The sequence below is a fragment of the Notolepis coatsorum genome (genome assembly GCF_963971535.1).
Source record: "Notolepis coatsorum genome assembly, chromosome: 5".
NCBI lineage: Eukaryota > Metazoa > Chordata > Actinopteri > Aulopiformes > Paralepididae > Notolepis > Notolepis coatsorum.
This window is the reverse complement of record NC_140169.1, coordinates 131,706,084-131,721,289: the sequence shown is the minus strand read 5'-3', so window position 1 is coordinate 131,721,289 and position 15,206 is coordinate 131,706,084. Positions and strand designations below refer to the sequence as shown.

Here is a 15,206-nt window from a genome sequence, read left to right as displayed (position 1 = left end):
GAGTTCGCTTCGCCTTTCACATCGCATGTTGGAGAACCAGCGGTCTTCCTCACTCGAGTGAGACTAAAGCCGTGCACAGCTCAGCCCTGTGAGACGCTTATGTCTGCGGGGTACAGTAAACGTTTCTCCCGGTACATTCTGAAGAGCACACCGCTGTATGTTGGAGAACCAGCGGTCTTCCTCACTCGAGTGAGACTAAAGCTGTGCACAGCTCAGCCCTGTGAGACGCTTATGTCTGCGGGGTACAGTAAACGTTTCTCCCGGTACATTCTGAAGAGCACACCGCTGTATGTTGGAGAACCAGCGGTCTTCCTCACTCAAGTGAGACTAAAGCCGTGCACAGCTCAGCCCTGTGAGACGCTTATGTCTGCGCTCTGCGGGGTACAGTAAACGTTTCTCCCGGTACATTCTGAAGAGCACACCGCTGTATGTTGGAGAACCAGCGGTCTTCCTCACTCGAGTGAGACTAAAGCTGTGCACTGCACAGTCTCTAACAGTGTAACAGTAAGAAGCATTTTGGATAAAAGTATTCTGTACTTCTGTATGACAACAATGTATGCCTTTCAAATGTTAAATGATTAAATGATACACAGCGAAATCTACGCTCTCGCCTCTCACGCTGCTTTCGCCAATATTAAAGGCAACCAACTTGTGTTCAGCTTTTCTCTGATTGGCCACGACCCCCCGCCCCCTTTTGCCGCGAACGCGGCAGGCAAGCGGCAGCGGTCCCAAATGAAATCCATCAGTGGAGGAAGCGGCAGCAGTCCCAAATGAAATCCATCAGTGGAGGCTGCTGACTGATTATGAAATGAATGAAGCGCGGAGCATAATGTATAATGTTATTTCGCGTTTGTAACTTCATAACATCAGTGGAGGACGCAGGCTGCTGACTGATTATGAAATGAATGAATGAAGCGCGGAGCATAATCAGGCATGCGTTCTTCATGGGACGGGGGTGCACTAAGTGCAAGCCCAGATAAGTACTCGCTATTTGCATATCAATAGCGCCGGTCGTATTTAACACACCTGACGACCGGCGCTATTGATATGCAAATAGCGAGTGCAATCCCAGTTGATTTCAGGAACGCACCACTGAGCATAATGTATAATGTTATTTCGCGTTTGTAACATCATAACATCAGTGGAGGACGCAGGCTGCTGACTGATTATGAAATTAATGAATGAAGCGCGTAGCATAATGTATAATGTTATTTCGCGGAGCATAATGTATAATGTTATTTCGCGTTTGTAACGTCTGCTGTGACGATTTTGAATATCTTAACATGTATTTACGCCCATACAATTTTTTAGATTAATGATTGTGGATATAATATAGAAAACACATCATTATGATATTGTCAGATGGCGTTGTCAGATGTGTAGAATTCACCTACTTACAATTATTTTCATATAAAATACAATGGTGAGTGAGAAATGTATCTCCAGTGATAATGAAATGCAGGCTTCAATCTATGTTGTTTAGTCCATCTGTTCAGTACTGGTCAGTACTGTTTCAAGATGCACAATGAGATCTTCTGAGAGAATTGTTGAATAGATACACAAATGTACTAGAATAAATAACTGTTCAGCTTTTCTCTGATCAGATTCACTCGTCACTGTGGAGGCTTTTGAAGCGCCAGCGGGGCGATGCGGTGGTTTGTCCTCCGTGCGCCGCCGCCGGCTTGACTCAGTCCAGCTCCAGCAGCAGCGGCCATGCTCCGTTGTAGAAGCCCTTCAATGACAGAGCTCTCATATTTTGCAAATGCATAAACTATATCTTAAATTATGGCTATGTGTCTAATATGGCTGTCGCTTATCAATGACTTCGCGACAGCCATATTAGACACATAGCCATAATTTAAGATATAGTTTATGCATTCGCAAATATGAGAGCTGCGTCATTGAAGTGGGTGGTGGCAGCGTTACTAACGGCGTTCACCCTGATGTAAAGTAGCGATTTCTATTGTTTTGTCATGACAAACCAATTACATAATCCCAACATATGTGTAAAGAAACAACATATTCCAGTTAACGGTATATTTTTCTAATGATTCATTACGGTATAAATTAGGTTAACTGGAGCTGCGTATTGCTGGCTCTCATATTTGCGAATACAATAGCGTTCACCCTGATGTAAACAATTCTACAACGGAAGACGGCCGCTGCCGCGGGCGGCGCAACTCTCTGCCGCGCGGCAGCGTGGTCACGTGGCCGTGTGGCCAATCAGAGAAACGCTGAACGAAAGGCTGAACACAAGTTGGTTGCCTTTAATATTCACGCGACCCGGTGACCCTTGCCGAATGTCTTCCCCCTCTATCTCCCATACTTCCTCTCTCTCTGCTGGACTGCCTGGAGAAAAACAATTAAAAAAAATCTACAAACGATTGAAATTGTATTTAACTTATCTTTCTCTCCTCTGCCTGTAGCTAATCTGGTTCCTGTGGTTTATGGCATCAGGACGCTGCAGATCGGCTGTGTGGTGGAGATCAACAAGGTCAGGCTCTGTTCACTACTGTACTGTTCTACCACTGTTTGACTGGGAAAACCAAGAGTAGAAACAAATACAGAATGGGCAACTCTTTCCTAACTACACTAATGAATTGACTATTTTCAAAGTTCTGTAAAATGTTCAAAATGGAGGTGGGCACCTAAATGTTTCCATTTACCCGGGGAGGCTGACTAAGATGAGTTTTGGAACCACTAGCTTAGAGTCTGTAGACAAAATCAGTCCTTTGTAAGCAACACGTCATGCTAGCACTTTCAAGCCTCTGGGACTCAGGTTATGAAAACGCAGCTTTCCCTCCTGACTCAAACTGCATGGCGTACATGAGAAACGTGACGTTAAACTGTACTATCCTCCTCTTCTCCAGGTGGGAACAGACATCTTGGAGGAGAAGATACTCGAGTTCAAGGAGTACATTCAGTCCATGGATGTAGTTGCCTTCAACACGATCTAAACGGGACTATTTCCGCTGCCTTCAGCGAGATCTTTACTGGGCAACGAAGTGGAAGGGCGATCAGTTGTTGTACCAAGAGCACCGAGCGTTCAATAAGCCCTATAGTAGAATGCTGAACACGTGTGGTTTGGACTTTAATTACTTTTCTTCTAAGTTGTATGAAAGGAATTAGCATTCTCCTGAAATGAGACTTTTGTCTGAACAACTGGTCGTTCTCTTCCATTCCTGTTGCAACAAGGGCTCTTACTGGGCAGCGAGGCGGAAGGTCTCTGCTTCAACCAGACGCTCACTGGCCCCGAACAACGGACACACTTCAGAAACTGACAGCGACCCCTACAGTTCGGTTGGGGCGCCTGCTCAGCGAGGGTAGGATCTGGAGAGAGGTAGTGCGACCTTCCACACGTTACACTCTCCCAGTGAGAATCTGAGCTGCCAGGCTGGCTGCCGGCTGGCTGCACATGCGTCGGAGGAAAGCATGTGACAGTCTCCGGCCTCTCGGACCAACAGTAGGGGGAAGTATGCAACAACCAGGAAGGGGGTTGGGAATTGGCATAACGACTAACAGTGGGATGGGAGAAAAATCGGAAAAAGATGGAGGGGAAAAAAGATAATAAAAAAATAAAATAAAAAAGAAATTATTTGTTAAGACATTCATAAAACATCTATACATCATTTGCAGATGCTATTGTGGCGGCCAATCTGAAGTGAAGCCTATTCATCATTAACAAATGTCTAATACAGTTAATTATTTGTTTACTTTTTCATCACATGTTGATTGATTGATTGATTGAAAACTTTATTAACAGATTGCAGAATGGGTACAGTACAGTACAGCTCAATACATACAATTGTTAAGGGGATGCAGACCAGAGAAAGACTTTCGTCTTGTTTACATCAGGGTCCCCCATTTTCAATTCATCGTAACATATATGACATACATGACATACAGATAGACAGTACTGCTACATCTATACATTTATGACATACCAGATTTGCAAATCGCTGCTGTCGGGACAAAACCTCATAACTCCAAAAACCCAACATTTCAGCAGATGAAAAAAACTAACACAGATTTGAGGGTGAATAGAGTTAGGAGGTTTAGACAGATGATCGGTTTAATGCTTTCCCATTGTTTAAACTTTGTAAAACCCACACACACATATGGAGGATGATCTACGGAGTTGATTTATATAATAAAAAAAAATTCAAAAAATTGAGTTATGAGGTTGTCCCGACAGCAGCGAAATACAGTACTGTTTGTGATACAAAAAGAGTCCAGAAAAAAAAAGTATATACATTTGGCGTAGAAACTACATTGGATTGGGTAGGTGGGGGGGACTGTACATTGATTGATTGATTGATTGAATTGATTGATTGATTGATTGAAAACTTTATTTCATAGATTGCAGAATGGGTACAATACAGTACAGCTCAATACACACAATTGTTAAGGGGATGCAGACCAGAGAAAGACTTTCGTCTTGTTTACATCAGGGTCCCCCATTTTCAATTCATCAGGACATAATATATGACATACATGACATACAGATATTCAGTACTGCTACATCTATACATTTATGACATACCAGATTTGCAAATACAGTACTGTTTGTGATACAGAAGGAGTCAAGAAAAGTGAGTATATACATTTGACGTAGAAACTGTACATTGGAGGAGGTTGGGTGGGGTTGTGTGGGGGGGGGTTGGGTACATTGGGATATTGTCAACCATACTGGGTAATTTACATTGGAGGTGGTTGGGGGGGGGGGGGAGAAACACTGTATAAACAAGCAAAACTGTACATTGAGGGGGGGGGGGGGGACACTACAAACAAGCAAAATTGTACATTGGACTATTGACAAAACCATACTAGGTAAATGACTGTACATTGGAGGGGGTTGGGTTAGGATATTTACAGGGGCCAGTTTTGAATTGCAGTCTCCCGTAGGTGTCCCTTGAGAGTGGTTTCGAAAGTGGGTAGTGATCCACATTCCTTTACAGCTTTGGGTAGGGCGTTCCACATTGATGTGGCATAATTGCAAAACGTGTTTAGTCCCTTATTTGAGCCGAATCTGGGTTTAACATGATTTGTGGAGCTCCCTCTGGTGTTGTGATCGTGGTATTCACTGACCTTTGGGAAGTATTTTGACATGTACATGGGTACCTTGGTCGTGTAGTGTATCTTGTAGACCAGGCCCATTGCAAGTTGCTGTACTCTGTCGTCTACTCTAAGCCATCCTAGGTTGTCAAAGTGGGCAGGGGTGAGGTGGGTTCTAGGAGTAAGGTCAAGCAGTAGTCTGACCAGTTTGTTTTGAGATGTTTGTAATTTAGTTTTTAGCGCCTTTGAGGTGCTTTGGTACCATGAGGTGCAAGCATAGTCGTAGTACCCCTGAATGAGTGCTCCTGCCAGAGTCTTCAGGGTATTCTTGTTTACCAGAGAGGAGATCCGGTACAAGAATCGAGTTTGTTGGTTGACTTTTTTTATTACATTGGATGCCATTTTGTCACAGGAGAGATTAGCCTCTAGGATTGGAACCCAGGTAGGTAATTTCGTCTTTCCTTGTGACAATATTGTCACCCACTGTAACTGAGAAGCCGTCGGTCTTGCTGAGTTTGTTATTTGAACCGAAGAGAATGGACTCTGTTTTGCCCATGTGTAATGATAGTTTGTTATCAGCGAGCCATATGCAGATTCTGCCTAGTTCCGAGCTGAGGGTTTTTTCAACCTGTAACTTGTTCTTGTCAGAGACCAGCAGGGCTGAGTCGTCCGCAAACGGGAACAAGTTGCAGTCACAAGCTGACGACATGTCATTTGCATAAATTAAGAACAGTAGCGGTCCTAGTATGCTTCTTTGTGGAACACCACAGCTCACTGTGAGGGGGGGGGGATAGGGTACCGTTTACCTCCACCATCTGTTCCCTCCCCTCAAGGTATAGGATTGCATCCAGCTCACTGATAGACTATCAAAACCAATTGCTTTTAGCTTGTCAATCAGAATGGAGTGATTGACCGTGTCAAAGGCCTTTTGTAGGTCCAGCATGACCATGCCGCAGTATTTGCCCGCGTCCACCTCTTGTTTGATGTGGTCATTCAAATAGAGAAGGCATGTGTCAGTGGAGTGGGATGTTCTGAAGCCAGATTGGAATTCGTAGATTAGATTTTTTTCCGCTAGGTACTTTTCGACCTGTTCGTAGACTATTTTTTCCATGACTTTCGAGATGGAGGTGAGAATAGAAACAGGGCGGTAGTTGCCTGGGTCTAATTTGCTGCCCTTTTTGTGCAGAGGGGTCACCCTCGCAATTTTGAAGTCCTTGGGGACGTGTCCCTGTTTTATGGAGAGGTGTATTATGTGTGTGATGATTGGGGTGATGGCGGCTGCTGAGTCTCTGAGGAATTTGGTGAACTAAGCCATTCTGATTTGACTTGCTATCCTACTGTATGTAGCAAGGAGCTGATCTGCATAACTAACGCCCCCTCTATGGTTGTAGCCACACTCAACCATTCGCTCAACAACAGAGCGAGTGGAAATACTGACACTTCCTCAAATGGGTTGACGTGGCGCGGGTGCCGACAGAGTGAGCAGAGAACGAGCAAGCAAGAGGGGGAGAGAGAGACAGAGACGGATATGGAGCAGGAGCATTTTACACACACGGGAAACACACACGCAGTCGGGACACAGACCGTGATGAGCGAGAGAGAGAGAGGGACACAGAGCATCTTACACACACTCCCCGACACGCACGTGCGGGGAAACACACACGCAGTCCCTCTCCCCCCTCCCGCCTGCTCAATCTCCGCTCTCTCCCCGTCGGCACTCGCGTCGCATCAACCTGTTGCAAAATATCATAGCGCACACGCACACTCCCACGTGTATTCCGATCTGTGCAATAATATTCACAGGGGTATATATTGTCATTTGAAACAAGTTACCAATGCATTCTCTCGTGGGATTATGCCCCCCCGTGGCGAAATTAATTAGTATGTCCCTCAATCTCTCTATGTCTCTCTCTGTCTGCCAGTGCAGACTGTGGGTGACTGTCACTCAAAGCGCTTTGTGAGTATGGGTGGAGCCCAGCCCAAAACAGCTTGAAATCTTGAAGTGGAAAAATGTTGCTTTAGATTACTTGATTAGAAATACAAAACAATGCATTTAAAAAAAAAAAAAAAACTTACACATGTGTTCCATAGACTCACAGGAATTGTCTGAGTCTATGTCCAAATAGTGAAAGGAATAGCAAAACATGGGACCTTTAACTCTTGCCGGTACCTTTCTATCGCAGATCACCCCTGTCATCCTTCTCCACCCGCACCACCCGGCCTGCACTCTCTTCTTCACCTCCCTACCACAGTCCCCATTACTTTGGACAGTTGACCCCAAGTACTTAAACTCGTCCACTTTTGGTACCTCTACACCTTGCATCATCACCACCCCTCCGTCTTCCTTCCCATTCACACACACTCGGTTTTGCTTCTGCTCACTTTCATCCCTCTTCTCTCCAGTGCATGCCTCCACTTCTCCATTTTATCTTCCACCTGCTCCCTGCTCTCACTACAGATCGCAATGTCATCTGCAAACATCATGGTCCACAGGGACTCCTGCCTGACCTCGTCTGTCAGCCTGTCCATCACTACTGCAAATAAGAATGGACTGAGGGCTGACCCTTGGTGCAATCCTACCCCGACCTTGAACCCCTCAGTCACTCCCACTGCACACCTCACCACAGTCGCACTGCCCTCATACATGTCCTGTACTACCCTCAAACGTTTCCGCTACTCCTGACTTTCTCATACAGTACCACACCTCCTCTCTTGATACCCTGTCATATGCCTTCTCTAGGTCTACAAAGACGCAATGCAGCTCCTTCTGGCCTTCTCTATACAGACCGGTATACAATACGTTGAAATGTGTTCATTTTCAACAGGCAGACATTCTAGGTTCTGTCAGGAGCAGAAAGTAACAAGTGACTTATATCTCGTCCATTAGCCAATGAAAAAGCATCTTCAGAAATAGGATCAGAGAAACAAGACTGACACAAAACCAAATAGGGAACAGGTATTGGTCAGCTAGGTAGGATTGGATTACAACTGAGCTCAACATTATTAGAACAGACTCTCATCTCCTGACAATAATGTAGTATGGTTTTGACATTCCCTGTGTGAATACAGGGCCAACACAGTAAATAACAGTTGATTGTCATTTACAAAGTCATATGGAATTATAGACGGATAGATACATATAGGTATGGTAGATTATAGATACTGTGTAGATACTTTTATGGATAGTATTATATTAGCATAAAACCTGCAATATTCTAACAGAACTGAGGACTATTAACCAAATTATTTGTAAATAGTCCTTGGTGTGGGCTAGGGTGTAAGAGTATGCTAGTCAGAATTATAAAGATGCTCAATGCAGTGCAGTTTTCAACTGCAGTCAGAGCTGGGGGGGGGGCGGTTGATAGTAGCCTACTGTCTAAGCAAGCCGAGATAAGCAGTCAAATACAGCACGATGTCAGGCAGAGGGTACATTACATACAGCACGATGTCAGGCAGAGGGTACATTACATACAGCGCGATGTCAGGCAGAGAGGGTACATTACATACAGCACGATGTCAGGCAGAGAGGGTACATTACATTTTACATTTAGTAATTTAGCTGACACTTTTATCCAAAGCGACTTTACAAGTTTTGTACAACAAGTCAGTAGTCTACTGTCTAAGAAAGCCGAGATAAGCAGTCAAATACAGCACGATGTCAGGCAGAGGCCAGAGGGTACATTACATACAGCACGATGTCAGGGTACATTACATTTTACATTTAGTAATTTAGCTGACACTTTTATCCAAAGCGACTTTACAAGTCAGTAGGAAGGGTGAATTCCACGACCACAACACCAGAAGGAGTTCCACAAATCATGTTCAACCCAGATTCAGCTCAAACAAGGGACTAACGTTTCGCAATTATGCCACAACAATGTGGAACGCCCTACCCACAGCCGTAAAATAATGTGAATCCATACCCTCCTTCAAAACTGCTCTCAAAGAGCACCTACGGGTGGCTGCAATTAGAAACTGGCCCCGGTAAATGTCCAACCGGAAGCTGATTCGTGCGGCAATGGGGAGCCAGTGCAGGTCCCTGAGAAGTGGGGTGACATGGGCTGACTTCGGTAGGTTTGAGATCAGGCGGTAGAGTGCCCTTGAGGTCCAAGGAGATACGTTTGTGTAAAGACTATCTGCCTGTTATCAGAATGATTACGGTATCACCTGAGATGACTCTCATCTGGTGACTTGATCCCACCACAAATATTTATTGTAAAGAACAAAAAAGCAGAGGTTCATATAATTAATTTACATTCATCAGTCATTTAGCTGACGCTTTTATCCAAAGCGACTTACTTATTTACTTATTATCAATTGCCTTGAGCAATTCCCTTATCTGTACAAGCTGTCTAAGCCATGTCCTGTGTGTGTGTGCGGCCTGGGCATGTGTGTGGAGTTGGAGGAGTTCAGTTAAACGCATGTAACCGGTGTGTCCTCTTGTACTTCCAATGTTTGAGGACCAAATGTCCCCAAGGATAAGAGATGATGTTTGATCATTTAATTTCAAAAATGTTGTTATGGTTTGTAAACAACCCCAACAGCACGACACAGACATGTAGTTCAGAGTTAGCCAAAAACAATGGGCGTATTTATTTCACAAACAGAAATGAGCAAAAATAACGTAAATGCATTCGGGGGAAATGTAAATACGAGGCACGGGTCCACAGAGGCAGAGAGAGGTAACAGCGGCAACTTCCAAGGGCGCACTGGAGAAACACACAAGAGGAACAAGCAGTAGCTGGTGGTGACCAAAACGACCCGACACTGAATGTTCAGCAAACCGTGTATAAGAGGGCTCCCGTCGAGCTGATTGGAAACTCCTTTCAGGTGCGTGATGGTAATTGGCACCTGGAAGCGCGCAGTACTGGGCCAGCCCTCACACATTTAGGCCATGTCCCCACGTATCTGGATCTTTTGCCAAAACGCACATTTTATTCCACGATTGGGCCTTTCATCCACACGTAAAGGGTGTTTTCAGAGACATAAACGGAGATTTTCTTAAACGCATTTTAAAGTGAAGATTTGCCAAAATATCCGTTCAGTGGATCCGTGCAGCCACTGTAAACGCATAGTCTATCTAGATAAACGATGACGCCACAGCTCACTACGCATGCTCAGACTGTGGCGGGCCGTAATAATATCTGGCCCGTCAGATTGTTTGGCGAATATTACTTTACTATTTCTCTAATATATATCAGACCAACTATAGGCTAGCTAGGCTATATATTTCAGCTTTAATGTCCTAACAGAGAAACTACCACCACCTAAAACATCCTTATTACACCTTGTTTTATCCATATAGGCAGTAGCGCTTTGAAGTAATAATAACTTCAGTGGACAGCGCCTTGGTGCTGAAATGTCATTTAAACTATCCTTACTTATATATGCGACGGCGGCACCACACGTGACGTGAACAGTACAATGCAATTAATTAATGTCTTGTTGTAATTAGTATATATATAGTTTGTGATAAGGACTCGCCATATTTAGTTTCAGAATCCGGAGATTGTGATCTCAACATTGACATTGTATCTCTCTGTCGCCCAGTGCGCAGAAGTAAAGCATTGAATCGTGACATATCTAGATTGGTTGTTTCCTATGGACTGCATAATCCTCCGCTATATCTATCTATTTATCATCTATGTATGTCAATATAGCCAATGGAAATGCTAGGAATGGTCAAGTGGGCTGGGTGAACCAATGGACAATTCCTATTGTTTCTCAGTCGTCCTGACCGCTCGTACCACTATGGTATTTGAGATATCGCTTATCGCCACCTACTGGCCCGCATGCTTGTTGGAGCAATTTATATGCGTGTATGTGTTTGCGTCTGGATCAGTTTTTTTTTTTTACACTGTCGTGTGGACGAGGATTTCTTTTTAAACAGAGCCTGAGAATATCCGTTTGGCAAAAGATCCAGATACGTGGGGACATGGCCTTATTTATTCTCAAAAGAATCATTGAGGTTTCCCCTCATTTTCAATGACAAGTCACACTTGTCACATTAGTTTTGTATAGTGTTTGGTCTTTTACTCTTTTACTGTATGAAGCAAAGTCTCAGGAGGTTCATACCAAACCAAGCATTTCACTATATGCGTAACGTGTACATCACCTTATATGTGACGAATAAAACAAAACTTGAAACTTGAACATTATACTTGAAACATTAAAACAAGCCAAAACTCAAATAGGTCGGTTTAGACAGTTAGACATAGAATAAATTAGGACAAAAACAAAACATGAAGAAAAAGTTTTGTGACCATGTTTTAAATTGTCCATAGGATAGTGGGGTACTGATCTTAAGCTTGAGTTGAAGATAATTCCAAGAAGCTGGGGCATTAAAACAAAAGGCTGACCTTCCAAGTTCAGTCTACTCAGGGACCTTAGGCATAAACCAGTCACTTGAGCAAGTCAGATAGGGTCCATAATTCCTATCTAGCATCATTGTGATATGTGGAAATCTACCAGCAATGGCCTTAAAGATACCAGTGTTTATTTTGTCTCTCCGCAAAAGAAAGCCCTTGGCATACAGGAGACAATGGTGAGTATCATATCTATCAAAAGTAATAAATCTTGCAGAATGATAGACCATGTCTAGGGGTTTATGACTGTCTGGAAGGAGCAGCATTTCTATAAATGATATCTCCATAATCCAACACAGATAGGAAAACTGCTTCAACAATCCTACTAATCATAGAGAAGTTGGTTCTGTTTCGGTTAAAGACACCACATTGTCACAATTTGCTGGCAAGATAGTCTATATTGATATTTAAATGTACATTTTTCATCAAGTCAGATGCCAAGATATTTATACTCAGTGACTCTCTCAATGCAAGATCCATTACAGTGGATATAGGCCTATGTAAACCATTATAATCAATATTTCGTGTTCTAGGAATCAGAATTAATTTAGTTGTATTTGCATTAAGTACCGGTTTAAGCTTCCTGAAGCGCATTACAAGGAAAGTTGCAGGTTGTCAGTGGCCAGTTGTACAGAATCATATAATACACAATAAAAAAATAATTAATAATATCTGTTAAAGGGGTAGTTGTGATTTTTGTAATCCTAGCCCTATTTCTTACTCACCAACGATGCTGTTGATCAGTAGAATTCTGTCTCAGCACAATCCATGCTGTTCCTCATACTAGCTCCGGATAGTTAGCCACAAACCAATGCAAAGTCTGTACAAACTGACTGAGGACAACTGACACTTACTCCACAGTGCACAGAAAGTAGATTTCTCTCTGTGCATACTAAGGCTGAGCCCGAATGTTCGAACGTTCGAACGTTCGTTCGTTATGTTAACATTCGAATTCAAAAAAAAAGATTTGAATAAAAAATTGTTAATAAAAAAAAAAAAAATGTTTATTTTCTTTTTATGCGTCTATTCATTCTGTTTGAACCAATGTGGTTTTTCTTCACAGTTGCAGATAAAGATTAGGCTACACTAATATTATAGTATTAAAAAAAACGTTATATTCATTAAAGAAAGTTGATTTAATAAAAAAGAGACTAATTTAATCAGATTAATGACTTTATTCAAATTGAGGATTTAGTTTGAGGATATTAAAAAAATAAATAAAAAAAATTTAACTTTAAATTCTTTTTTAATTTTTTTTTAATTAAAAACGAAGGTTCGAACGTTCGTTTGTAAAACCCTGACGAAGTTCGAATCCCAAAAACAGGCTTCAGGGACAGCTTTAGTGCATACCTGCACATAATCCTTTAACATAGATATCTGTAGATACTATATAGATACTGCAGATACTATCTGTACATATCCCTTACTTACTCTTACTAGTTATGCTGCTGGCCAGTATGACTACTACCATACTGTCTTTATATCTGTATCGCTGTACATATTAATATTACAACTCTACATACATCTCATTAGCACTACACCCAGCAATACTCATTTATTTTGTACCCAGTTTAATCACCTCTACACCTTTTAACACTACACCATATATCTATTTATTACTAAAGATTTGCATATTGTATATTTTGTATAGTTCTTTGGTCTTTTACTTTTTACTGTATGAAGCACAATTTCAGGAGGGTCATACAGAACCAAGCATTTCACTATATTGTACATGTACCTTATATGTGACAAATAAAACAAAACTTGAACTTGAAACATGAAAACTACTCAGAAACTACTAAGCAGAAATAAACACGTTTCCAGAGGCAGGGGTCTCGACCACTTCCCCAACTCTGGTCACAGCTCTCACTGCACCGGTGTTACCCACATTACTTTGCATTATATTTTCAATGTATTGATAGCTATAGTATCTCCATTGCCTATACACTAGGCTCTGTTGCCCATACCATACACACTTTTAACTCTGAACTTAATCAATACCTACAACCAATAATCTACTGCCTTACACTGTAATCACAACTACCTACCCCAGCCTATAGTCTATCCATATAACACTTTATGATAGCTATGGACAATAACACTGTATATACCGTATATACATTTAACTATGTATGAATATATATTCCTGTTTACATACCTGTATACAGTACATACCCACTCTGTTCACCGTACACACTGTATATACTTGATCTATATCTGTATATATCCCACTGGCAAGTATGGCTTACTACTACCATAGTGTATTTATACTTGTATCACTGTACACAATAATTCTGTACATAAAAACATTAGCATATTATTTACTCAATAGCTTCATTATATACAGTATATTCCATATAATCACTTCTTACACTGTATATTGTTATTGTTACTTTACAATAAAGTAACTTATTTACTCTGGTTAGATGGCAACTTATTTTTGTTGTACTGGATTTGTGCGGACAATGCATTTGAATCTAATCTAAACTATGATTGTTTTCACTGAAAGGTGGCAAAGTTTGCTTCACAAGCCGATAAGGGACGTTCTTCCTGTATCTTCTCATCAGAACAGATAACACAACGGGGATTGTGTAATCAGACATTTACAACCCCTAGCGACTGTAGCCTCGATTATGCCCTACCTCAAGGTTATATAGGCCTCTATTAAAATTCTGATTTTACTATTCAGATTTCACTAGCTGATCTTCATTGGCCTATGTCATATATCTGCTGAAAATCTCTTATATATTTTAGTGCCATTCTGAGATAAAATTCCTGTAATGACCGCAACAGCAGCCCAGCTCGCGTGCCAGATGATGCGGGAGCGAGCAGGCTGGCACCCATCTTTAGGCGACATGGTGGTGTAGTGGTTAACACTGTCGCCTCACAGCTAGAAGGTCCAGGGTTCGATTCCCGCTTGGGTACCAGGTTTCTGCGTTGCCAGGTACCCAGGTGAGGTACCCAGGTGTTCTCCCCGTGCTTGCAAGGGTTTTTCCCCTCCCGATAAGATAAACCCAATGGAAAAACATGCACAACAGATCGCTAACCCTGTTGCGTCCCAGACGAAGACGGACAGGAGCACTTTGATTGGGGCGCGGCCCCACGCCGCAGCCCCTATCTGCTCCCGGCTGCCCTTGCGGGGGAAGGACGACGGGATGGGTCAAGCGCAGAGACTCAATTTTATCGGCGACCCAAAAAAAATTGCATGTGTGTGTTTCTGTGTGTGCCGCCCAACGCATGTGTGTGTCACTGCATGATGAATAAAGACTTCTTCAAAAAGTCCACTTTATAATATTATATTATTATTATCTCACTTTTATTAGCACATTGTGCTTGTGAAGGATGAAATCGCCATGGCCATGTCCTTGTCCTTGTCCCTGAAAGCCCGCCTTCTCTGCACTGCATTTATGACGTCATGAGCTCACCTGAGCCAGGTATATCAGCTTCTACTCAGAGGGTAGCAAGAGATTGCCAAGAGGAAACCTAGATTACAAGGACTCTGATACAAGCAGTCAAAGGATGCTTTTTCTTCTGGGTATTACTCTACTGGGGCTGTCATGGATTTCAGGTCTCTATGCTCACTACACCTTTCATGTTTGTATTGTTCTGTGTCATTGACACTAGAAAGCATTAGCATGTATTATCATTGGTTTACAGTATGTAGACGAGTTGTTCTCCTTTGTCCTAGCATTTCTTCTGCCTGAGGGGATATGATCACCATTTACAGTGATGTAACATTCTGTTTGGGGTCAGAACAAATCAAAGTGTTGACAGACTTTACAGGAA

The 15,206-nt window shown here is 42.4% G+C and overlaps 1 protein-coding gene across 1 annotated transcript in view; it reads left to right on the top strand.

Annotated features, from left to right (window-relative positions):
* The window catches only part of LOC311228354 (phospholipase B1, membrane-associated-like), a gene marked incomplete at both ends in the record, with an annotated part of 540,482 nt that overhangs the window by 480,213 nt on the left and 45,063 nt on the right, over positions 1-15,206 (top strand). The window lies entirely within an intron of this gene.